The sequence below is a fragment of the Alosa alosa genome, chromosome 23 (assembly GCF_017589495.1).
Source record: "Alosa alosa isolate M-15738 ecotype Scorff River chromosome 23, AALO_Geno_1.1, whole genome shotgun sequence".
Classification (NCBI taxonomy): Eukaryota; Metazoa; Chordata; class Actinopteri; order Clupeiformes; family Clupeidae; genus Alosa; species Alosa alosa.
Window position 1 is genome coordinate 26,398,538 of NC_063211.1, and position 27,046 is coordinate 26,425,583.

The following is a 27,046-nucleotide window of genomic DNA, read 5'->3' on the forward strand; positions in this document are numbered from 1 at the left end:
TCCATGTGTCTTTGAAGGTGACCATTGAGCTAATGTATCATACAACAGAATAATGGTCTCCAATTAGCTTAAGTCCATTTGGGAAATTAATAGCGGAAGGTTAAGTATTTGCGTGTCCTTTAAAGAATGTAGGTCTGTGTTAGCGCTGGCTAAAGTAGATTGCCAGGCTATGACTAAATTCAGTTTAGACTTGAGGAAGGGCAAGTGTTTGGCTGCTCTTCTTATTTGTTCCAGGTCACTGTTGCTAAAATAGACTCGTTCAATTTTATTGTGTGCCTGTAGTTACATCTCTGTTTTCACGACAAATAGCAGAAGTCACTCTCATGCCATTAAACATCAGATTAATTCATCATGGCTAAACTACCCCTAACTGCCCTGAGCCATGTTTCCCATTACTTCTTCAGCTTTCCAGGGTTTGTGAATACATCCCTAATATGGATTTTATTTACACTGCTAGAACATTTTGTCCTGGGCACTCTCTACGGGCACTGCAACCATGGGGGATAGGTGTGTTATAACACCCCCACTTTCCCTGAAACATGGTGGCGGAACACAATTTCAGCACTTTTTTCATTTCATTGTGGACAGAGCTGCTTTTAGCCATGTTATCTCAAGCCGGTAATAAAAACCCCATCTTTTATGGCTTGGTCAGATTTACTTCAACCCGTTTTTGCCACAATTTTGTTGTAGCTGATACCTTTCCAGTGTTGTGCTCGAATGTGAAAGGTCGGGAACAACGCCGAAGGGGGAGTGCGTCTTGTAATGTAACATATTCAACGACCAGCAATTTATTGCCTGTGACACACCACAACAAGAAACCTATCAGAACTTTTGGGGAATCTCATATGACACCCGTGTTGACACTGACATGTGGCAAACAATAGGTTACACAATCTTGTAATGTGGCCAATCTCCTGACCAAGACGAGGCAAGAATGATCGCATAGTCTGACATGGTCAATCCTAAATGACCATTGTGGAAGATAAAAAAATTGTGTAATCTGACCAAACCATTGCTCTCAACACTCAGACACTTGTTAGGTGATACCCTTTGTGTCCGTGTTTTGTGTCGGTCTCAGTGTTCCATTTAGGTTGCAATCTGGCCGCCCACTTAACTGCCAGAGAGTGGTGAATCGCTCGTCCTCTCCCCTCGCTGCCTGCCTGCCTTGCCGCCTCTCCAGCCTGTAACAGATGTCTGAATGGCTCCCTGTTTATTTAGGAGTGACTCAGCCTCTCCTTCTGCCTGGGGTTGGGGGATCCGGCCGCATGCACTGCCACGAGCACTCAGCCAGAGCGAACGCACTTGGCTCGGCCAGGACAGATCTGAACTCGTGCTAAAGATAGACACATCTGAGGAGAAGTGTCTAGGGTGGGAGGTCTTACAAGGGCCTTTTATTCACACAGCCAAGCCAAACCTCTTTAGTTTCTACAGTCATCAAATGGTGTGGCAGCCATGTCTGTGCTCTTTGTTTGGTGTTCAGCAAGAGGCCAGTGTTTCACCTTTAAGAGGACAAGGAGATTTTAGGGCTGTTCATAAAGTGGTGCTTGTGGTTGACAAAAGTACTGCAACCTGGAGGCTTGGTATTGGATGGTATTGGTATTGGAAGTGCCTAAGCACATTTTGTAAAAGGGAAGTGGTGTAACCACTCAAATAGAGCAGAGTGAATGTAATGTTTCTTGTATAAGTGTGTGTGTGTGCCTGTGTGTGTGTGTGTGTGTGTGTGTGTGTGTGTGTGTGTGTGTGTGTGTGTGTGTGTGTGTGTGTGTGTGTGTGTGTGTGTGTGTGTGTGTGTGCGTAAGGGAGAGAGATAAAGAAAGAGACATAGTGTTTGTGTGTGAGCAGAGGACCTCAATCTCTGCAGCTGTAGCCAGTCCACGTCACCCCGCCCCTTCCCTTCTCCGAGGGCACAAAATAACTGGACTCTTCGCAGTCCCACACCGACCAGTGCGGCTGCCGACTCCAAATAAAACATACATCACATTACTCTGTATTCTCCGAGCGTGACTACCACTTTCTTCCCCTGCATTTGATCTAAAGGCCGTCCTTGCGGAGAGGAGAGCAGGGGAGAGGAAACAGGCCAGGTAGTGGTGTGAAGAGATGGTCTGCTCACGCAATACACCTGAAATCTTCTATATATCCGACGAGCTCTGATCTCCATTAAGATTGACGGCTCATGCTCCTCTCCACCTGTGTGACTCTTATGCCCTCAGCACTCTCCTCAGCGGGAAGTAAATGGGGGGTATAGGGCTGGGCAGCGGTCGTACTGTATACGTCTACACACACACACGCTCCAGTTACACACAATCACCATTTGAAGAGCTGTACATTTTTTTACAGTACACACACAATTCACACAATTATCATTGTGCATGTTGAAACACACACACACAAAGACACACACACACAAACACGTGCGCGCGCGCATGCACACACACACACACACACACACACACACACACACACACATAGACATTATAGAAACCTCAGGTTTCTACATCTGCACTGGTCAAAGACTGTTGCCACTGCTGTTGCCCCGGCTCTGAACCCTGACTCTGTGTGGAGACGGAGCCCACTCACCTAGAGAACATGGCCTCCCTCCCTCCTTCTCCTCACTGGTAATCAGCATTTGTATTCATTCAGTTGATCGACACTTTTGTCCAAAATTACACACTAAAGTAAAAAAAGAATACCAGCCAGGTGTACAGGTTGTGCTAAACTTCAAGGCTGACTTTATTTCCTCAAAAGAAAAAAAAATGACCACATAAATTTACATGTTGGAAATAATGGTGATGACATGAATTGTAAATGACAACAGGAGTAGTGGTGTAATAAGATAATTAGGCCTGCCAATAGGGACCTTGACAATGTAGGTGGGTAATTATGTGACGTTCTATTCCCAATTTTAATAGATGGAGCCCTTAGTAATGCACCAGTGAGCATGCAAGCACTCTCTCTCTCTTTCTTTCTCTATCTCTCTTTCTTTCTCTCTCTCTCGCTCACTTTCCTACACACACACACACACACACACATTCGCTCACTTCTCTTCCCTTTACCATTACAATACCAGGAGGGTCCATTTGACATACAGGCCCCATCAGCCTGGATGCTTTATCTGGGTTCGCCTCATTGGTGATGTTGGGAGACAAAGTCAGGCCCACAGTACATCCCAAACTCATGTAACGACTCCAGTGTAGCACATCAGACCACTTAATCAAGTCCCGTCCTTGCTAAACAATTCATGCCAACTCTACACTTCATTAAAAATGGATTCCAAAGCCTTCCAAAGCCCGTGGTGGAAAGGGATGTACGGCAACTACAGTACTGATGTGAGTGTTAAAGCACAGCCCAGCTCCATTTGTGCTTCATTTAAGAAGTGGTTCTCATTAAGGCGTCCATTAATACCTCAAGCGGAGTTGAAAGGCATTGTGGAAAAGAAGCTTCCTAAATAGTGAATGCGGCTGTCACAGGGTAAGTATGTTTGTGGGGAGGCTGAGTTAGAGCGCTGAGGCTTCTGCACCGTGCAGCTGAGCGCCACAGGCCACAGGCAGGACGGAGTGTCGGGAGAGAGGCGCCAGAGAGAATGAGGGCCCGTCCACACGGAGGCGCTTTTTGGGTTAAACGCAGAGGTTTTGCTTCGTCTTGGCCGAGCGTCCAAACAAATCCTGTAAAACGCACTGCCCGAAACTGACTTTTTGAAACCTGGTCCCAGAGTGGAAAAATCTGAAACCGTAGCCCTTTTGATTCGCTTTGGACAGCTTAAACCGCACATCCTACTTCAGATCGATGATGTCATCGCCACACCTCAGCTGCCCTGGACTTGATAATTTATAGTATTGCCTAACAATACTAGTTTTCATACATGACATTACATAACATTACACTGTGAAGATAAATATCACAAACTGGAAGGCGCAGCTTAACTTGGTGGACTGAACACTGTTTTTCCCGGTGTTTTTTTATGCATTCTAGCAACTGTCAGTGATGCGAGAGAACTTAAGTGTTTAGGGAAGTGCGGTGTAAGTTTACATTAATTTGTGCATAGTGCCAGTGTCATTCATTTATTTTACATGTCTTACAACATAAATAAATGCATTCATAGTGATATGAGCATACAAAGACGCTTAGAACTCATGTTAAACCTATAGATGCGCACTAAATGCGAATGCGCGATTTGATGCAAGCAAAAGTATCGACTGTTACTAACAAAGGTATTATAGCAATATTATAAATGTGGCGACGGAATAGCCTAGAACTTGGGTACGCCTAGCCTTTGCACTTGCACGGTGATAACCAAAACAAATGTGAATCGCGGGCTATCCTACAACCAAAGAAAGTAAAGGAGATTATTTTTACCTGCATTAGCCAAATAAAGGACGGGACTGCACCCTTCACAAACCGTAAAAATTCAGTTTATTAGTTTTACAGTTGACAGTTCACTTTAAGTCCACACAAACAATTCTGGTTTCCTTGCACTAGCCAGTTTTGTCGTAGCCTACTCTGTCTGTTGTATGGCCTACACAGCGCGCAAGCTTTGGCCAATTTCTGTAACAAGCAGTGCCACCTATAGGCCTGGGATATGAAGTAACGTGTTGAGTCGTGTTGAGATGGATCCGTTTGGACGCAAATATTCTTGATACGGTTCCAGGGAAGACGGAGGGAAAAAAGGTCGGTTTGGTACGTGTGGACTAGGTCTGAGTTTAACAATGCTGGACATGGCCTGAGTATTTAAGAACCTCTCTCTCTCTCTCTCTCTCTCTCTCTCTCAGGGGCGCAGCTACAGATTTTTGAGGGGTATGCAACAACAACAATATTGGCCCCAAAAAAAAAAAAAAAAAAAACACAAACAACAAGCAAAACAAAAGGCCAATAATTTACACTATTACTGTGCATTAGTGTCTATTGAATATGTTTTCAAAGAAATGCTGCCAATTTGATGTTTAACTTGATGTTATACTTGATAAGTTTTGATAAATGGTGCATTGTCACTTTAAGAGAGTCTAAACGGTTCTCATAAGGTCCTTTTGCCAGCTATTGCTCACAATGGATAAGGCTGATGGGCACTCTAGCCTTGTTTGTTTGCACCACATTGACAACACAATATTAAGTTATTACAAGGAGCCTTAATTGTTAGGATATGGAAACATGTAATGAGTTGCTGCTAGCATGACATTTCTGTTTGCAGTTGGCCATTAAAAGTGCTGTAAGAGCATGCATGGTAGCCACCTAGCTATCTGAATGGAATAGGCTATGTTTCAATTGGCATTGCTTAACAAACGCTAGTTAGTCTGTTAAAATTCATATTTGCAAGCCTCCAAGTACAGATGTCATCACTTTAAATCCTACCTGTTGCCTTTCACCGTCCACTTATTTACCTGCTGTTGCATCCCTTGACATGCCATCTCCTTTTCACTCTTTCTTTTTCTATTTTTAGTCGTCAACAGTTTATTTTTTTGTTGTATCCATCTTTTTTCCATAGGCGGCAACTCACTACTAAGTAGGCCCATCTGCTTTCGCCCAGCCACAGCGTCCCCACTCCCTCTTCTATGTCAAAATTCTATGATGGAATCTTATGAGATAGGGCGCCTACTCTAGCCTGTTAGTCCTCTTAAATGTTATAGAACATGATAAAATGTTGAAATGATTTAGAAACGGACAGCAGTAGCTACATATAGAAAATACCAAATATATTATTTTATTTTTTTTACCATCGCTTTGGCGCCCCCATGGAGCTGCGCCCCTATGCGCCGCATATAGCCACTTTTTGCGCCACTGCTCTCTCACACACACACACACACCATTTGAATTCATCACAAGTATGTATATTTCCTCTCTCATTCCATATTTATATTTTTATGGGCAACTGACACTGACTTTCTGTTAAAAATGTTCACATATCCTACAGCTGTTTATTCTCCCAGATGATTGCTAAATCATCCAAAGGCTTTGCAAAAACAATATGTGGAGCTACTCTAGCCACATGAAAGACATCATCCATCACCCTCAGATCACTATGACATGGCTATAAAAGACTATCAACAAATTAAAAAGAATAATAATGTGAAAATGATCTACATCACTTTGTGAACAGCTTAGAAGATGAATAGTCATAGTGCGTAAAACTATACAGAAAGAAAAGAAAAATCCATAACAGTCAATTGCGACAACTTTTTGTAATCACTTTTTTACTGCTTGTCTGGAGTTCTTTAAAAGTGTTTTTAATGCCTGTTGGAAAGTATATCCGCGGCTTGCTTGTGAAATGGCTGTGGCATCTCTCATTTGGACAGTTATGGGTGCAACTGGAAAAGGAAGCCCCAGCAGTGAACTCTTCATTCAGAGGAGTGGGATGTCCTCTCCCTGCCTCTTTCGTGTAGTTGTTGGCATGCACAAACTCTCTTTCATTTACAAACAGACATTTTTAAAAAACGCTTGTCACTCCTGTTGTCTGTGTGCATGTGTGTATGTGTGTATGTGGTGGTGTCTGTGTTCACTTAATGTAGCGCTCCACTTCTCTCTCCTGCAATAACTTCTCTTGCCCACTTGCCAAAGCAGTGCTTTTACTACTGCTCTGAGCTAGCCAAGCAGATGCACATATATGACTGTCTCTACTAGGCCTATTTTAAGACAGGAACATCTGCTCTCACACACACACACACACACACACACACACACACACACACACACACACACACAGTACACAAAGATTCACAAAGACACATTCTCACGACACACACACACACACACACACACAGATGTATGCAAAGACTCACAAAGACACATTCTCACGCACACACACACACACACACACACACAGGCACACTCACTCACTCATACACACACACCCAGACACACACATACACACACACACATACACAAAGACTCACAAAGACACATTCACACACACACACACACACACACACACACACATATTCAAACGTTTCAAGATACCACAGCCACAGCCCATTCTACCTCTGGTGTCCGAGAGTAACCCTTACGAGTGGTGTCAGGGAGTGGGATAGCACACCCCTGGGTCCCACGCTGAGGCCAACTGCCACGGTGGCAGGAGTGGACATTACTGGCTGTGGACAGAGGGATTAAAAGGTGACTACCTGCTGTGCAAACAGCCCCCTGATAAGGAAGATGACGAAGCCATGCTGCAGATGCTTTGTCAACTGAAAATAATAAGGTCTACCTGACCATTTTTTCCCCTGCATCAAATATATGTTAATGTCATTTTATGCAAAATAGCAATGTTATTGATACCATATAAACCAAATGTTATTAAAGGGGGGTTATGTTCTTCCAAAGGTGGAAGAAGGACTCAGATCTTGTTAGATCTGTGGACTGCTGGGCCTCATAGATCAGATAAGCGGAGGCGTCCTGATGGGAGATGCTTCAGTGGCCACTAATGGTCACAGTGTGTTGCTGTGCTGTTTGTTTGTGTGTGTGTTTGCTGAGAAACACAAGTGACAAGTGGGGAGTACGTCTTAAAGGGATATTCAGGATTTTTCAACTTCATTTGTATCACTGCGCGTGGTGCAGGTGATTACAGCAGACACATGTCCATGCAGACCATGGATAGATACTCAGGATGAGATGAGTTTGAAAAGCTCAAATTGGTTAAACTACTGTTAATCTAACGTTGTTAACTGTGCTGATAGCAGTAGTAACACACTTAAGTTACTTGGTTAGAGGTCAGTCCACCTGTTGCATGCAGGTCCCGTAGAGGCCTTTTCTCGGACTACCTACTATCTGCACCTAAGTCATCAGTTTCAATGGGCAATGTGAATTTAAGTGGAAGTATTCTCCACCAGCTCTTCAAACAGCCCCTCACTTCCTACGGACTCGTAGATGGTAACAAGAAAAGCACTGGAGCGTGGGAAGATTTCCATTTTAATGTATGTACATGGAGGAATGCATTGATATATGTCCACTATAGGGCTCTTATCCAGGCTGAGCTATCATCTGTGTGCATTTCACACAAAGACATTTGGCTGTGAGGAGTTGGGGGCAATGCCGGCACATATCTCTGGAGTTTTTGAAACACTCAGTTACCTTGAAATCCCCGAATTGAAATGATTTCATGGTGCTTCACCCCAGATACGGCAATGGAGCATGAAATTGAGTCACTCGATGTTAAGGGGGTGGTGTGGAAAGGGAGGGGGAGGGAAAGGCGAATCTTTTTCTTTTCCTCTTCTAACACAAACCGTCATCAGGTGCATTCTACACTGGCCATCTGTGCAGCTCCTTCATCTGTGCTGAACTCGCCTCTTATTGGTTAAAGACATGCTACCTAATGGCTACCCAGATAATAGTGAATTTATGAAAAGGAGCCCTGTGATCTTTTATTCATGAAAAGTAACAGTGCGAGGAACGTGTTTTAAGCTCTTATTTAAGCTTGTTAAGGAAGTCAACTTGGTTCCTTCCCGCAGTGAGGCTCTCTGACATGGCACTGTCTAGATTTGATTTCAGCGTTTCCCCACTCCTCCTGTATAGGTCCAATACCAAAGCAATTAGGCCTCGCTATTATTTCTACTACCTTTGCCACAGAGTCACACTGTAACTGTCACACCGCTGCTGGTGCTACACACAGTAAGTGTCTGTATGTGTGCGTGTGTTTGTGTTTGTGTGTGTGTGCGTGTGTGCATGTGTGCGTAAATGTACAATGTGAATGTAAATGTTGCACCCTTTCTCTCTTGTTTGTATGGCTCCATTGCAGAGCACCACAATCCACAGTTCAGATATTCCTTTGGTAAAGGTCACTGCTGATGGAAAGTGATTGGCTGTCAGCTACCACATGGTATGTGACAGTTTGATAATTGGCAGGTATTATCATAGAGTCTGAGTGTAGGTAATGGTTGTCAGACCACAATCAATGTTGCAAATGATCACTTTATTTGTATACAAAATGTGCCTAATTTGTGACACACCATTCTATTCAATGGGCAGTGTTGCCATGTTATTGTGTACAGTACTGTGTGAGAATGTTATTCTCATCCAGACAAAGCACAGTCATGCACATCCTGAGAAAGCATCAAACCATGAAGCAGTATGGGGGGTGTGGGAGTGGGGTTGGGAAGGATATCTCCACGCCTGGAGTACTGCCATAGGTAGGAGGCCAAGGGCCGAGTGCTGAAGCAAGCACTATTAAATCAAAAAACGTTGTTTTTGTAACCAAAAAATATGCCTGAGGTCATTAAGGACCTAGCTGCCAGCCACTTACTTTGTGTTTTTCTCAAGCCAAGATGACCTACTGAAATCACTGCTCTCCGCTAGGAATGAATGTTCGTGTTGAATAGTTCAATGCAACATGTGATTACTATGTGAATAGTGATTATAGCAGTAAAAAGCGTGAGTGGGGTTGTGCTGGGATACCCCTACTTGTGATGACTCATGGAATGCCTCTCGTCCAATCAGAAAATAATAAACAATTCGACTGGATCTAACTGTTGTATAACATAATTTCACAGCCCTCAGCAACCATTGCATACCTACTGTACAACAACTTTAACAACCTGGCTTATTTCTGGTTAGGCCTTGATTTCTGCTTCTCTTGTCTTGTTAACATTCTTCTCAGCTTAGTTGGCCTTGCACACTTATTTGGTTTATTTCCCTTTTTCTTTTCTTGTTTTTTTTCACCGCTAGCACACAAGTAGCAGCTCCGAGTGAATGGCAGCCGAACCCCCCCTCCGAGCCGCAGGTATGTCAGCCTGAATGTCAGTCTTCAGTCATCCCACAGCCCGAGCAGGAAGTTTGGAGGGAAACCAAGCCGGTTTCCCTGGCGACTCATTGTCCTTTCATGTAATGGTCCAGCGAGACTCTGGCTATCAATAATCAGAAAAGGTCATCACTCCAAGTCTGACGTGGATAACCATAAGAGACTCACTAAAGGTCAGTCACCGCACACCTCACTGCATAACCCCTGCAACACACCTACTATAAAGCATCATTGCCCAGTTTTAATTGCGTGTTAAGGATTCATTTACAGGGATACTGTTCCCAGCACAAGTGGACATTGCCTCTGCCAGCTCACTCCCTCACAACCTTATTATGACAGCCGCGCTGGACCGCTGCGGGACACTGAAAGACCGGGGTACACGAAACTTGGTGGGCATGTAACCCCACATGGATAGCATGGAACCATCGTTTTTCGTTTTGATCTGTAACGCCGCTGGACTGGACTTCTCCCAGTTTCACACCAGTTATTCCCACATGAGATGATGTTTTCACTGGGAATTTATGTTCCCCGTGCACATGAACGCACCATAGGTTTCCTTTACGTCTAGTAGCCTATGCTGATTGCTGTGTGCATGGGATTGACGTATGTGCAGGGTAGAAATTTGACTGAAATTGCATTAAATTAGGTTGTTTTAGCTAGTATTATGCTGCAAGATGGGGTTTTGTCCACTACATTTAAGTTCCCTGTTATAGACTAACTTGCCATATTAAAAATTCCCAGTTTATTCCCATTAATTCCTGTTTATTCCCGTTAATTCCCATGGAAAGTTTCCAACTTTGAAAATTCTCGGAATTTTGCAACCCTAGTTGTAATCGCAGGTATCTGTGACCTAACATAGTCAAAACTGGAAGAAATTGGAAGTGTAGGATCATTATGACACCCTCTGAATGTACGCCAAGTTTCGTGAAATTCCGTTCATGGGGGCACACAATAAATTACTTTATGTTACTATACACCAACTGTCCTGTAGGTGGCCGGAGACAGTTTTCTGTGAATATCTCGAGAACTGTAGGGCCTAGGAGGACCACCTTTTTTTGTATATTGGTCTTAAGGGGCCATGTCAACCCATCCCATTATCACTTATTTCATGTATAGCGCCACCTAGTTAAAAATTAAAAGCAAAAAAGTAGGTGTTTTCATCACAATATCTCTGGCTGACATGGTCAAAACTGCACAAAAATGAAAGTGTAGAATCATGATGACACCCTCCGAATGCATGCCAAGTTTCGTGAACTTTCGTTCATGGGGGGCCTTACAATAAAATCATTTATGTGAAATCTATGAACTAATCATGTTTTGGTACTTGTTGTCTAGAAGATACCAGTGAGAATTGAGTGTGCATAGTGCAATTTAGTGAGACAGTTAGAATCATATACTTTATTTTTGTGGAAAAAATGTGCTGAACTGGGCGGCGGTCATATTTTGTACCGCTCTGCGGTACATCTAGTTATTAATATTCTTAAAGATGCAGTGAAAGCCCATAACTTTTTTGGTCATTCAGTGAACATCTCCTCATGATCTGCCCATACTGAGAGCAGCCCAGGCTCCAAAAACTGGAAAAAAAAACATTTTGGGGGCAGCCTGTCCCCCAAATAAAAAACACTGTGTGGAGGTAGGGGTGAGCTACCTCTGGTGTGTTGTGTTTTGTTTGGTCCTTGGTTAAAATATTATGTACGTGGTTTTGGACAAAAGTGTCTGCTAAGAAATGTAAATGTAAACATAAACAAACAAATGCAGTGCCATGCACAATTGCTGACTTCACCTTTAATGATTGTGCTGGATTTCCATGTGTGTGTTCTCTTATTTTGGTGGAACATTTTTGGACTGGAAAAGGAGTGTGTGACAATGATCATTGTGACAAAGCGTTCTGAGAGTTGACAAACACTCTAATGTTCTAATTCGGTTCAGTTCCCCACCCCTGCAATATAGCACATTTCATCGTCATTTACCCGTGATCATCCCACACTACATACCCTGGAAGGCAGCTATTTATCTCCCCTGTTATCAAATCGGTTTCCCCCTCCTTATCACGCACATATTCCTTTAGTCTTTTCACAAGCGTGTGATTGAGATGCACAGTAGCTTTCCCTGTCAACAGCGAATACTCTTAATTTTTCACATGAATGCAAAAACAACATAATGCCCTGTGTATACATATGTATAATACTCCATCAAAAACACAAACAAAAATGGAATTTGGCTTAAGATGGGGAGGCAGGAGCCGGAGAGGCCTCATGTATAAAACATTGCTGAAGATAAGCTTGACATGGAAAGTGATGCATATAAATGATTTTTCATTCCAAGAGGGGCACAGTTCAACCCGGCCCCAAAGACGCCCGTTGAAGAGCACCGCTGTTCGCACGGCTAAATGAGACATTCGCTATCTGTGGGAGAAACAAACAGCAGCCAGAAGTCTGTCTCAGTGTGTGTGTGTGTGTGTGTCTTAAGGCCAACAAATGCAAATCTCACCCATGGCGAGGCCTGTGTGGGTGACATCAATGCAATTCCGAGCTGCTCTGTTCATTTAAATTCAATGTCCTGAGACAGGATACGCGCCGAATGCATCTAGCCCAGCAACATTTGCTCTGCTCTGCCTTGAAATTGTCATTGTCTTGTCTTCATTCCTTTTATCCCTGCACTCCTGCACAGTGTAAACTCATATCAATCAAGTCTTTAAAGGAGACGATGTGAGGTATGTGATTCTTGTCTAATAATCCGATATTAAGCATTGTGGATTGCAGAGGTCACTTTGTTATGTATGATGGCTTGAGCACAGAATGAAAGCCGGCCCAGAGCGGAGAGCTGGTTAAAGGTGGCCAAGCAGGCGGGCAGTCTGTGTCTGTGTGATGGCGCATGTCTTCTCGAGTCACCGCGAGGTCAGATGAGGGTGCAGGAGTAAGCAAGCTTCTCATTGGTTTTAATGAGCTGTTGCAAATTACTGGATGTAGGGAAAAGCGGCAGTTTAGAGTAAACTGTACGTGCACTGTACGTGTACTCCGTGTGTGTGTGTGTGTGTGTGTGTGTGTGTGTGTGTGTGTGTGTGTGTGTGTGTGTGTGTTTAGAGAAAGATTTTGTGTTTTCAAATAAAGATGGATTAAATGAAAATATGGAGATGGAGCTTGCAAGTGGCTCATGCTGAGTCAGTGACAATAAAGTCCCTGTAAAACACTGTGATGCAGTGTCGTACTGGAAATGGAATATGAAAACAATGCTTTGTGAGGAGAGGGATAACAATATCCACTTGTGTAAAAAAGCAAAACAGCTGTGACAGAAAAGCAATAGGAAATCTTTCCTCAGTAAAAAAAAACTTCATGATGAAATGTTATTTGACAAATATGCTGTCAGTAAATTGACAGAATATGGCAGGAAAAGTCACAAAAATGTACTGTAATGTATTTCAGCTCAAAGTCTGTGAGTGTGTCTGTGTGTCGGTTTACATATATTTATTTGGTCATATGGACTATGCCACATATAGAAATCTCTCCCTCCAGTTACTAGAAATATCAGTAATTGACAGTTTTCTTCGACTACATTCACTCACTTCAGCATATCTACAGGGGCCCAAATAACGGATATCCATACAGATATGCAGATCAGCCCTCTGACTGTACAGGAAGACTGACAGGCACTCTTTTGTTGGCTCTTGAGTCTTAGACGCTCAGAGGGAACTAAACAGAGGGCTTGTCTCCATTTAAGGGCAACACTGTGCTGCATATTTTCAATCAGAAGTCAAACAGAGATTGATGCCCTGACAGTGTCTCTCTTCACTTAGAGCTGCCAGTCTAGTTTAAGAATCAATCTGTAAATCAAGTTGCCGCAAGACGGCCACTGCATTAGCAATGACTGAGAATGGATTCCCTCCTCCAGTTTTTAAACGTGGACCTTTCCTATGTCCCTGCCCATGAACTAGTTTAAATATCTTCAATCTATATGAAGTATTATAATGGCCATCAAATTAATCCCATATGGGTTTGTCAGATGTAATTATATTATGGAAATGGTGTGGACAAAGCGAAGGCACTGCAGTCCCTGGCCACCAGGGGGAGTAGAGAGAATGAGAGCTCTCCATGGTCCTGAAATAAGGCTTTCCCAACACCTGCATCCAGACACATTATTCATTCAAAAGGAGCTGGCCATGAACTGCAACTCATGTTTTGACAGTAGCACATGTAAATAAATACTGCCACGGCACGGAGGGTTAACTGTAGGAGAGAAGCTGTAAAAAAAACAATACAGAGAGTGTGTGTGTGAGAGAGAAGAAGTAGTAGAAAGTGAGAAAAATCGAAATAGTGGTCATTTATAATCCCATGCTGTAATGCTTGAGTGATTTTTAACTCCTGTGGAGCATTCTGATAGAGCGCTGTGTGCTGCAGGAACAGTTTTCATGAGCTTCAATAACTTTAAAACAGGAAGAAACACACACACACACACACACACACACACACACACACACACACACACACACACACACACTGAGAGCTAGTGAGAGGGGCAGAGTGGAAAAGAGAGAGAGAGAGAGAGAGAAAGAGAAGCACACAGGCACACACAAATACAGTGAGAAAGAGTGGGATACCATGTATGCACGCATGCACGCGCGCGCACACACACACACACACACACACACACCTCCGAACCATCTTATAATTCAAAATCCACTCTATCCTCTGCAGCCACAGGAGCAAATTAAACCAGTTTTACCCTTAGTCCAGTTCCCTGGTTTGAATTCGTCGGGTGGGGAGTGATAAATTGCTTTTGGATACAGGGATTAAATATTTATTCGCAGAGTTGTAATTGGTTTTTGTGGGCTTGTCTCAAAAACAGATATTTAATTTATCATTCAAGATGGTGCACTGGATGCAGGTCACCCGTCGAGCCCCTACGCACTCTGTAGACATGAGTGTGCCGAGCTGATAATGCTTTCAGAACATTATAATTACAAATGGCCACACACATACACACACACACACACACACACACACACGAACACACACATAGACGCATTTACACACACACACACAAAAACACTCACCAATCAGCTTCATTCATCAGGATGTCTCTAAGGTGTGTGTATCCTGTGTGCGGAGCGGGAGATGTAGACACCTGATAAGTGGATTTGCCAGTTAGGATCTCAGACATGCTAGCTAGATGCGTCACACTCATTTTGTGGTTGATGATACATGTTAAGGGGTTTCAAAGGAAGGGGATCATACAAGGAAGGCAGACACAGAAGTGGAGCATATTTGTTCTAAGAGCTTGTCAATGATTGGATTTTTACACATAATGTGTATGAAGCACTTTCTCTGTCTGGCCACACACTGATTTGATTCTATACTTGGGTGAAGCTCAACAGTTAAACCTTTCACTTTGCCCAGCCCTGACAACACATACCGCTCACATCCATGCGTTTATTGCTTTTTCAGATTGAGCATGACAGCATATAGTATTTGAATATACACTGTGCTTCAGAGACTCTTTATAGGTTCGACATTTTCCTCTGATGCATTGATGAAATTGCTGCATTTACATGGTTGAATTTGAACATAAGTTGCTATAGTATAAGAGCCATGGCCATTTAGGTGTCTGTACCAGCAATTTGCCTACATAGGTAAAAAACAGCTTGGCAAATCCTCCATGGCGCACGGGAACATGGATGCTTGGCTAGGAGTGGGTCTATTGGCCGCTTAAGACCTGATCGGATTTCAGCTTTCTCTCTCCATGTTCACAATTAGATTCCATCCAGTGGCAAGAGTCTCGGAAAGGCCGTTTGACGGAATTAGGATGGAAATGGATTCTTTTACAATTGGGTGTAAAATTTCATAGAGGAGTAGCATTGACCTTGACCCGAATTTTCACCCCCAACAAAGTCAAGGGTTCCGTATGTGTGTGTGTGTGTGTGTGTGTGTGTGTGTGTGTGTGTGTGTGTGTGTGTGTGTGTGTGTATGTGTGTGCATGTGTGTGTGATGGAAGAGAGGGAAAGCAATGAGGTTGTGCTATCTATCTATATCTATCTATAACACTCACCCTTCTCTCCCCTTTCTATCTTTGAGTCCCTCTCCCACTCTCTCTCTGGTACTCTCTCTCTGTCTCTCTCTCTCTCTCTCTGTCTCTCTCTCTCTCTCTTTCCTCTCTCTCTCTCTCTGTCTCTTTAAGCCATGTTAAGGTTACAGAATAAGACATCACTTTCCTCTGGAGAGGGCTAACCTCCTTTGTAACACAGATAAATACAATTTATCCAGGGCCTACTGAAACCTTACACATCGTTATTATGGGGTTGTAGCTCTGTAAGGCAGACCTAATTTCCAAGCAGCCAGACCATTTGAAGTCTGATCTTCCCTAAGCTCCAGGGATGCACATACTGCAATGTACAGTATGACACTGTAGATAAATAGAGTCTGAAATGCATTAAAATGAATAAACACATTAATGAATACACTCAATAGGTAAACACAGAGTCATAAACACATGAATGGATAAGTGGATGAACAAACAAATGAATGTCTTTTTAGATACCCCTGACTCACTTCCCATAATAGTATAAGACTTTTCTCATGACTGCTCTCAAGTGTGTAGTATTTACATGAATGATATGATGTGCCTTCTCGACCCACAGCGGCTGTTGGGAAACCGAGAAGCTTGTCACGGCTGTTTGTAGGTTTTTTTGATTTCCTAAGTAGCTGTCATCCTAATGCAGGATTGCAGAAGGCACAATCAGTCCTCTCATGGGAAACCCACCTCCCTGGATGCATCTCCAAAAAGCCCAAAGTGGGTGTGAGGATTTTTTAAGCCAATTAGTCAAACCAATTAGACCAAATTATGCAATAAACTGGTTAGTCACAATAATTAGGCTTAATCAAGCCATAATTCATTTAGTCTGGGAAATTGCACCAGACCACAATTGCTGTTACGGTATTATTACTTAATATAGTATGCCAAATATATATGTATTCTTTCTTCCATTCAGTATTTAATGTGATTTAATATATTAATTTGTACATATGAGCGGCAGAGATAAGATGAGACAATGAAGAGGATGCTTTTGTGTTTGTAATGGACAAATGGGCACAACACATTCCGTTCATGAACTGCATCAAGAAACCCCCTTTTTCAGAGCACATAGTATGCCATCAGCCAAAGCTGACCCTCTGGGCAGAAGACACGGTTCGCAGATGGGTATCGAGACAAGCTGGCACCCTGTGCCTATGCCGGAAAAGGGGCATAAAACCACTCAGTGTGTGTGTTCATTATTGTGTGTCATCTGGCAGGAGGGCGACTATTAGACAGATATATGGTCAGCCGCTGGGTTAGGCTTTATGGCGCATGAACGTTTCAGTTCAGGATGGATGCTTATTAATACACAAACTCGTACACACACACACACACACACACACACACATGGTGATAATAACACTTGCCCAAATTGTTAACACCGTACACAAACTTTTCTGAAGGGCAATGTTATGGCTTTGGCTATGATGAGTCTAGACATGCATTTGCTTTATATCCCATCATCTTTGCCAGTAACAAAAAGCCTCACATGAATACATACACAAGTTCATGGACCCACACACCCACCACTTACTCTCTCTCTCTCTCTCTCTTTCTCTCTCACACACACACACACACACTAATGCATTTTTTCAAGCCTATGTCATTACTGCTCTGACTTGTTCCCTAATGTGTGTGTTTACTTGTGCATCATCGATGTGTTTATTCTCTCTGTGTTCCTTCATGGTGTTCTCTGAGTCACACACACACACACACACACACACACACACACACTCATTTCCAGCTCTCCCTGTCTCCTCATGCAGGCCAGCCCAATCTGATTGGTCCCGCTTCATTAGGAGTAAGGTTGGTCGATACCAGACATGGCAGCCCCTATCTACAGCTGAGATGTGGGGAAGGACCTGGGCCTAGACAAGTGTCTGTGTGTGTGGCGTGTGCTGGTGCTGCTGCATGGCCTGATGGGATTACCCATGAGTGTTGTCCTGGGTGTCATCTCTCTCTCTCTCTCTCTCCCCTGTCCACACACACCCTGCCTGTCCTGTCACCCCTCGGCCTGCCATCTGTGTCATCTCAGCAGCAGGCTCTTAAAAAGCAGACCTCGTAAAGTGCCTTCTGTTTAAGTCTCCCTCTCTCTCTCTTTCTCTCTCTGTCTCTCTCTCTTCCTCTCTGCTCATGTCAATGGATCTCTGTTTTTACTTTCTCAATTTCTCTTGCACGTACAAAGTTGTTCTGTCTGTATGTTTCTCTTTGCCTCTTAAAATCTATTTTTCACTTTAACCACCTCTCTCACATCCTCCACACTCCCCTCTTCTCTCTCTCTCTCTTTCTCTCTCTCTCTTCCTCTTTCTCTCTCTCACTTACTGTCATTAAACATGTTTACTAAGCTATGGCAATTGGACCAGCATTGATCCACAAGCTAATTGGCCCCTTGGAATGTGGCTGCAGCTGCAGGGCCAAATTAAAAATAGCATTGCACCAGTGAGATTTCACGTCAACGTGCCGTGAAACAGTCAGAGGAAGCATCAGAGGTGGCACTCACAAAGGGAGGGGTTGGGATGGGCCCCTTATCATTAGCCTTGTGTAATTATGACCGCCGCGCAGCGAAGCGGTGGTCATATAGGTTTAGTTTTTCTTTTTTTTTTTTTTTTTTTTTTTCGCGATGTCCAAATTTCCGTCCAAGGATTGCGGGACACTGAAAGACCGGGTACCACCTGAAACTTGGTGGGCATGTAACCCCACATGGATAGCATGGAACCATCGTTTTCGTTTTGATCTGTAGCCCCCCCCCGCTGGACTGGACCCCCCGAAAGGAGGGTAGGGCAGACACAGAACCGTAGGGTTTAGGAGGACCATTTTTTTTTGTATGTTGATCTCAAGGGGCCATGTCAACCCATTCCATAACCACTCATTTCATGTATAGCGCCACCTAGTTAAACACAAAAAAGTAAAAATGAGGTGTTGTCATCGCAGGTATCTGTGACCTAACATAGTCAAAACTGCACGAAATTGGAAATGTAGGATCATTATGACGCCCTTTGAATGCACGCCAAGTTTCGTGGAATTCCGTTCATGGGGGGCCACACAATAAATGAATTTATGTTACTATACACCAACTGGCCTGTAGGTGGCCGGAGACAGTTTTCTGTGAATATCTCGAGAACCGTAGGGCCTAGGAGGTCCACCTTTTTTTCGTATGTTGGTCTTAAGGGGGCATGTCAACCCATCCCATTACCACTTATTTCATCTATAGCGCCACCTAGTTAAAAATTAAAGCTACCTTGTGTAAGAACTTCTCCCATCTAGCGGTGAAATTCTATATGACAACAAACTGAATATTACTTTCTAGCCCCTCCCATTCCGAGCCCATTTTAACTCCTACGGTGGCCGTTTCATGCCAAGGTTAACATGGCTTCCAGTAGAGGCCTACTATGACTTAGTCCAGTGTTCCTTCCAGTGATGAGGCTACTTTAGAAAACAATTACACATTGCATTTAGCTTTATATAGCCAGTAAACATGTTGGTTATGACCTCTATGTAAAGTGAATAATAGTTTTACGTTTTCGTTTTGGTAGGCTACTATTTCATTGCTAGCATTAGCTATCAGGTTCCCAAACGAATGCATGCTAATGTTAGTACAGCATCAGTGCCTTCGTTATTCTGTATGTGCGAGATTAATAGTGTAAAGGCAATGTTTACAGCGTAGCCTACTATTTTTCTCAGTGAGCAGAGTCAGAGATCAGTCAATGCAACGGAGGTAAAGGAAGAGGGAAAGGTAAAGAAAAGCCAAGAGCCAGTGGCAGAGGATCGGTGAGACCTCCTAGGCAAAGAAAAAGTAAGACTCTCCAAAGATTACGAGGAGAGAGTGGAAGAACTTCAAAGACAAAGGAGAGAAGCAACGGAGGTTTGTGTTTTTAATATATTTCTCTGAACAGTATCAATGTCAATGACACCGAAATTAGCTTGGAAGCTGCACCAGACACGTTCGTTTGCGTTGCGCCTGCTGCAACTACACCAGAAAAAAAAATAGGCCATTCTTCTAAAATTGATTTTACGCGTTGTGAACGGAAGGCTTCAATTACGCGCTTGGTGTAGCTTCCCTGCCTGTTTGTATCTCCATTGTTTATATGTAGCCATTTCTAGCTGTTGCCAGTCAACTGCATGATGCGAGTTGTCTGCCAGTGAAATCACGACACATATGATTCCGTTATGGTCTATAGAAAATGTTACACAACAACATTTTCACCTTTTTATTGTCCATACACACAATATTCTTCATCATTTTGTGTGAACACTTAAAAAATTAGTAATATTTTTCTAACTTTGCTACCTAAACAAGCCTATCTGATCTTATTTCTTGTGTCTTATTTCTTTAGAGACTTGTGGATGGAATGAGCCTGCAAGAGCACAGGAACCTCACCACACAGTTGCTAATGAGGCAGCCAGGTCTGGTGTTTGATGCATTGATGATGGATCAGTGCAGACATGTCGTCCCCCCACCTGTGCCAGGGATGCCTTGGTGTACTTGTACACACTGCAGTGACATGCCAACTGATTGGGAGAGAAAATGCTGTGGACAAAACCCAGCCACCTGTATGAGCCTTCTGCCTCACTTCATACAGTACTGCCTAGATGAAGGTTTTCTCCAGATTCACAGGCAGTACAGGGAGGACATCACAGCATTAGGCTGTGTAAGAGAGCCAGGTGATGACAATAGAGTTCAGATATGCTACCTACAGACATTTCATTTTCTGGCAGCATGGGTCTCTATGACAGGGTGATAGAAGAGTGATCCCAAGCTGTGTGTGTAGGATAAGGGATCTCTCAAGGGATAAATTCCCTGACCCTCAGGGACATCTCTGGAATTTATATCACCTTCCTATAATGTTGTGTTATTGTAAATAGTTTTGTATTAGTGTTCTTGTACTGCCTGTTCCTTTTAAAATTGAATTTAATTTATTTTACACTGGTACATTGTTATATTTTGCTTTCATGAAAATAAAAACTTTTAGAATTGATAAGAGACTGTTCATGCTGTACTTCTTCTGCTTACATCCACAAACAATTAAAAAAGGAGCTGTGGTAATTTACCATTTTGAAACACCAAATGACAGTAACATAGTTAACAATGTTATTTGCAATATTTATTTACAGAAATTAACAAATGATGGTATTTACACATGAACCCTTCTTTTTTGTATGGTGCCTTTGAAGCAACATGGGCCATCATTCTAAATTTGCAGTCTCCTGGAAAGCTGATCCTTTGGGAGACATGCAGTGTCGTTAGACATACACACCATTTTATATAGTTCAACATATTGTTACTAATCTGTCTAGTGCTATTTTGCCTAGACTGAGTTACAGGCAAGGTTACATAAGGAACAATGAAGGCATGCACGTGCATCACATAACAAGACCACTGAATTTTGTCCACATCCTCCTCCACGATGCTCATGTCATGTAGGCTTTGTAAAAAAATATATATAAATGGTTAGGGTATAGACATTATGAGCATTGATGGGTTACCTCTGTTCAAGGTTCTCAATTTCAGGGGCTTCTGCAGTTGTGCCAAGATGCTCATCTGAAATGAATAAGCAGAGCGTTTCACAACATATGACAGTACATAAAATGGTAAACACCAAGTTATTAAAAATATACTTTCAGTTATTATCAAACAACAATCACATAGAATCAACAATTGTTTTCATGCAGTGGCTGACCTGTCTGGCCCACTAGAAATGCTGGACACTTCTGGAGTAGTTAATACTAGAGGGCTTTCCCTTCATTGGTGTTGATGTGACTGCTCTCAGTTCTCTCTCATAGCTGGACAAAAAATAGCAGTACATGTTAGAATGTCTCCTTAAACCACAAACAAAGTAGCCTAGCGGCCATTCATTTTATGACCATGAAGAAAGATGTATTTTGGTACAGTAGATGCATTGACTAAAGTTCAATCAAAACAGTTCTGTCCGTATTTTATTGCATGATAATGACTTTGACCCTCATTGATCAGTCTCAATGGGCTGGCTGGTCTACCTTGCTCCATTCACAAGTGTAATGGACTAGTCTACCCTTCCCCCATTCTGAGGTGTAGGCTACACTCATGGTGAAAAACTTTCAGACAATTTAGTAATTAGTAGGCTACGTCTACAATTAATTAGGACATGACAGGTGCACATCACCCTTGGAATTGGCTACCCTAGCATTATCAGATTAGGATACATTTAGGCTACAAAGCAAAACAATTAAAAATAACTACAATTTACAGTGCCCTATGCCTTTGATTGATCCGTCATAGCAGATTTTTGTTACAACGTTGCCTAGACAATCATTTTTCATCGATGCGAGGAAAAGTATCCCAGACTCGTTCTAGCGTTATGGACAACCATGCTATAGTTAGCTATAAAACTATAAAACTTCGAATTTACACGAATAGGCCGAATTACGAATTACCTGTCGAGAAGAAAGCAGGCAACTTCGGCGTCCCTTTTAAAATCCTTGCTCCTCACAAGCTCTTTCCATCTTAGAAAAGCCATTCCAATATTGACTTTGGTCTGTTGTTTTTCCGATCACAATGTCGTTTTAATTGTCTTTTTCGCTTCCTTGGCGACTCCTTTTCATGTCCTCGAGAATAGGTGTAATCCTCCATCTTCAACAGACTTTCAAATCTGCCAGCTGTCGCTAGTAGACTAATCAGGCAATGAGTGTTGCCTACAAGCGCGAAAGGCGGAGCTGAATTTCCAGGAATGTCCCTCGTTGGCGAATGTATTTCAAAGATGGAGGCGCAACATGGATTCAGCCATTCGCCCGACTCGTGCGTATGTATTCAGAATAGCAGATTCTACACTTACGAGAATACTTTGATTAGTAGGTGGAAATAATTACACATGAATGAGCACATATTTTTGAAAGAACAAATGGGTTTTTGCTAAGAATTAACTCAAAAAAGTACACAATGTAGCTTTAAAAAGCAAAAAATTAGGTGTTTTCATCACAATATCTCTGGCTGACATGGTCAAAACTGCACAAAATTTAAAGTGTAGGATCATTATGACACCCTCCGAATGCATGCCAAGTTTTGTGAACTTTTGTTCATGGGGGGCCTTACAATAAAATAATTTATGTGTACATTTAGTGACCGTACACCAACAAGGATTCCCGGGACACTGAAAGACCGGGGTACACGAAACTTGGTGGGCAGGTATCCCCACATGGATAGCATGGAACCATCCTTTTTTCGTTTTGATCTGTAGCCCCCCCGCTGGACTGGACCCCCGAAAGGATATCTTGAGAACTGTAGGGCCTAGGATGACCAATTTTTTCAGAATGTTTGCCTTCAGGGGTCATGTTAACCCATTCCATATGCACACATGTGCATAAACAGATACACACGCACACATACATTCACAGTAATCGTCGACATTATGACACATACTCACACATAGTAGACATATATGTACGCATGCATGCATATGCACAAAACACAGGCACATACGCGGGCAGCACACACACACACAACACACACACACACACACACACACACACACACATAAACATAAACATGTACACGCGACACATGCACACAATTCAAGAATTTCTCAGAATTATGAACAGGCAAGATGGGGGTGGGGTTGTATAAAATGAATTTTACATGTAAAATCTATGAACTAATCATGTTTTGGTACTTGTTGTCTAGAAGATACCAGTGAGAATTGAGTGTGGATAATGCAATTTAGTGCGACAGTTAGAATCATATAGACCTTTCAGCGTGACTTATTTTTGTGGAAAAAAATGTGCTGGACTGGGCGGCGGTCATATTTTGTACCGCTCTGCGGTACATCTAGTTGATGTTGTGATAGCAACATCGCTAACACCACTGGACATTCATACCCCCACCCCCCCATTCTCACTTGAAATATTTCCACTTTTATGATTCTAATATAAATAGTCGCATGTCCACTGGCTGTTACATACAAGTGGACTAATAAATGTTGCTGTTTGGATGATCCGCATGTGAATGGTAAGATCTGACAGAAGAGGTCTTGACTTTGGAATGCGACAGGCATCGGCGCCCCGGTTGGATGTCGGGCTAATTTAAAACAACAGCGGCTTATTCCTGGCACGTTCCGCTGCGGACCCACTTTTAACCCCTACGCAGACATCACATATTCATTATGCATTGATTACAGGCCCTTGCTTTAATGGAGTAATTTACCTTTGTCCCCTAAAGGACCATATTGATTTTTATGAAAATAAATGAATTGGCCTTGTGTCGGAGAAAGAGAGAGAGAGATAGAGACAGAGAGAGAGAGACAGAGAGAGAGAGAGAGAAAGAAAGAAAGAAAGGGGGCCATGAGGCTGCGACATGGGAATGTTTTCCAGAATCAAGTGGTTTGCAATCACACAATTATGTGAATGACAATTATCTCCTCCCTTTCGTCCATACGTTTGGGGCTGTTTGCCTTTCAGGGGCAGGGATAGATTAGCTGATCAGTGAGCGGGATGATGCATGAACAGAGGTAATGGGTCTAATCTTTCTTTCGGTTTCACCAGGGAGAGTTGGGAGTTTTCCAAGCACTGAGGCAGCCTGGGCTGCTCCAATGACGGGGAGTAATTATTCTTTTGACTTTGATTCCTTTGTATTTTGAATTGATTTGTATGGAACCAGATACAAATTTAAGCACTTATTTCCCACAATGGATGTTTTAGTTTACATTTGATTGTAGCTGGGTTTTTTTATTTGCATGGAAACATGTAGTTACCAGGCTTTTAACATGATTTAGAGTGGAAACCTGAATAAAGGAAATGTTCAGGTTTTGTGTGTATCAATTACGGTAACTGGAGGAATGTTTATGACTGTTGATCTAAACCTATTTGGCAGCCATTTTACCTACAGCAATTACAGATTTAATAAATCCTAGTATGATTTCGTCCATGTAATACCAGACACATGTCTTACAACTGCTTACCATTCATAATGGTGAGTAAGGGATTTCAAGCAGTAGAGGCCCCTTATTCATGCTGGTATGCAGCAGGCCATAAATTCATCACTCCCAGCAACAATGCATTTCTCCATGCTCTGCAATGTTTATAATCACTTCATGTTTTACATATGAGGTGATAAGAGCCCACTGTGTGTGTGTGTGTGTGTGTGTGTGTTTCACAAATTCATAGTTTTATTTGTCACATACATAGAGATACTACTGTGTGAAATGTAGTGAAATGGTGAGAGAGAAGAGAGTGTGTGTACAGTTTGTGTGTGTGATGGCATAGGGCTCTTAAGTCCAAAACACTTTATGGTATATAACTGAATATGTTTTCTCATGTGTCTCTGTTAAATAATATATCTTGTTATGGAGTATGGGGCTCATATTGATGTTCATAGTAAACTGGAGAGCAGGCTTTATTTTATAAACACAGAAGTGGTATTTCATTATTACCACTTTATGGATGGCGAAGGGAAGAGTAGAGATCAGTTCCTATCAGGGCAAAAATCAATCTGAGGATGCAGAGAATGCAGATGCGCTCCATTCCCATAGAGGACAATGACAATCATGACATCAGAGAAGTGTCAGACACAATTTAGTTGCACAGATTGCAATTTCCACTGAGCCTTATGCCAGCGTTTAAACACACACAAGACATCATGATAAGCATGGCAAACAGCATTAGTTAAACACACACACACAGGCAAACACTGAGATACTCACACACACACACACACACACACACACACACACACACACATTCACACACACATATGCGCATGCACACAAACAAAACAGCAATTGTTATTGGATTATTTAAAGAGGGATGCATTCATAATCAAGAATCGCCAACAGCCAAACCATGACAGAGCTTTGGAGATTTGCTCATTGTATTTAATATTTATGGAGACTGCGAAGCTCACGACGCTTGTCACTGCCTCTCTGTGCAAATGTTTAACGCTCATGACAGTCCAATTAGTGAACAGTGTAAAGGAATATAATTGCTTCGCAGAGTTTTATCAGATTAGGACAGAACTAATCTCTTTGGCACTATTGATTGCACTCCTCTGTAACAAACAGACAGTCTATAGGGACACTGGCAGGGGCAGGAAGAGGCACTTGTTACCACGGCACCCACGGCGCAATCTGCAGCGCCGTGATGCCTATCTCAGACACTCCCGATAAACCTCCGGGGCGTTTCAGAATGGAGAAAAGGTGAAGGGGGATGGGGGAGGGGGAGGTAGGTGAGGGGGGGAGGGGGAGAGAGAAAGTGTGTGTCAAAACTAAAAAAAAAAAAAAAAAAAAAAACTTTCCACCTCAGAGGGCAAATTAAACAGGAGCAACATTAGCAGATAGTCCTTGTCGGCAGGCATTACATTTAAAATAGAACATTACCGCAAAGTGCAATTAAAATGGACTGCGGGAAAATGTAGTGGGTTGTGGGCCACCTATCACCAATTGACAAGCTCTTTTTATCAACGTAATGTCAAACCTCCAGTGTTTGGCAAAAGCTATTAAAACGATCACTTTTTTGTCAAGAATTTTGTTTCTTGTTCAGGTCACTACACTTGAATTGAACTGGCTCAACCAAAAATGTTCCTCCTTACCTAAGGTAGCCTACGCAGACAAAACTCTGTCCTGATGGGATGGATGGACAACTAGTTTGGGAGGCATTCATTTATTTGAAAACCTTGTCAGGCCTCCTACTCAGCACTGACAGAAGACTGACATGTGCCATGGCATCTCATACTTTAACAGTACTTTAATAATTGTTGAGTCATACAACTTTTGCACCTTGACATAAACTGTGGGAGTCATAGTGTGTCGACATCTCTTCTTAAAACTTTGCAGCACTTGTTTGCCCTCATTTAAAATGTCCTGACCAGGTACTGTTATATGTCTTACATTTCAGTATGACTCTGACTTTAATAGTCTCATGTCGATGTTCTCATTCTTGAATGTACTGTGAGTGGATATCTATTCTCTTTCTGTTAAAAATGTTAACTGTTGTCTTATTTAATAAAGTCATTGATCACCAGTCAGTGTATTGTAAGACGCTCAGAAATTATATATAGCCTCGGAAACATAGAGACGTCTGGCTATATCCTCACTTGAAAGAGCTTGTGTGGACAAATAGGGTGAAGAGTTAAATGGCAATGATATTATTACATACTCGTTAATCTGACTCCATTTGATTAAGAATTTGTATCACCAATCAATTACCAAGTAACTAGTTTATCAGCTATGGAGGAGAATGGCATGGCACACTACAATAATTAAAGTTATCCGATTGGTAGGCAAATGAACAATTTATTAGGCA

The 27,046-nt window shown here is 42.5% G+C and overlaps 1 long non-coding RNA gene across 1 annotated transcript; it reads right to left on the bottom strand.

Moving 5' to 3' along the window:
- Positions 1-21,183: 21,183 nt before the first annotated feature.
- Positions 21,184-22,384, bottom strand: LOC125288746. Its single transcript, XR_007192525.1, has 3 exons — positions 22,193-22,384; positions 21,460-21,562; positions 21,184-21,320 (listed from the first exon to the last, which is right to left on the bottom strand). It is a non-coding gene; the product is annotated as an uncharacterized LOC125288746 (long non-coding RNA).
- Positions 22,385-27,046: the final 4,662 nt, after the last annotated feature.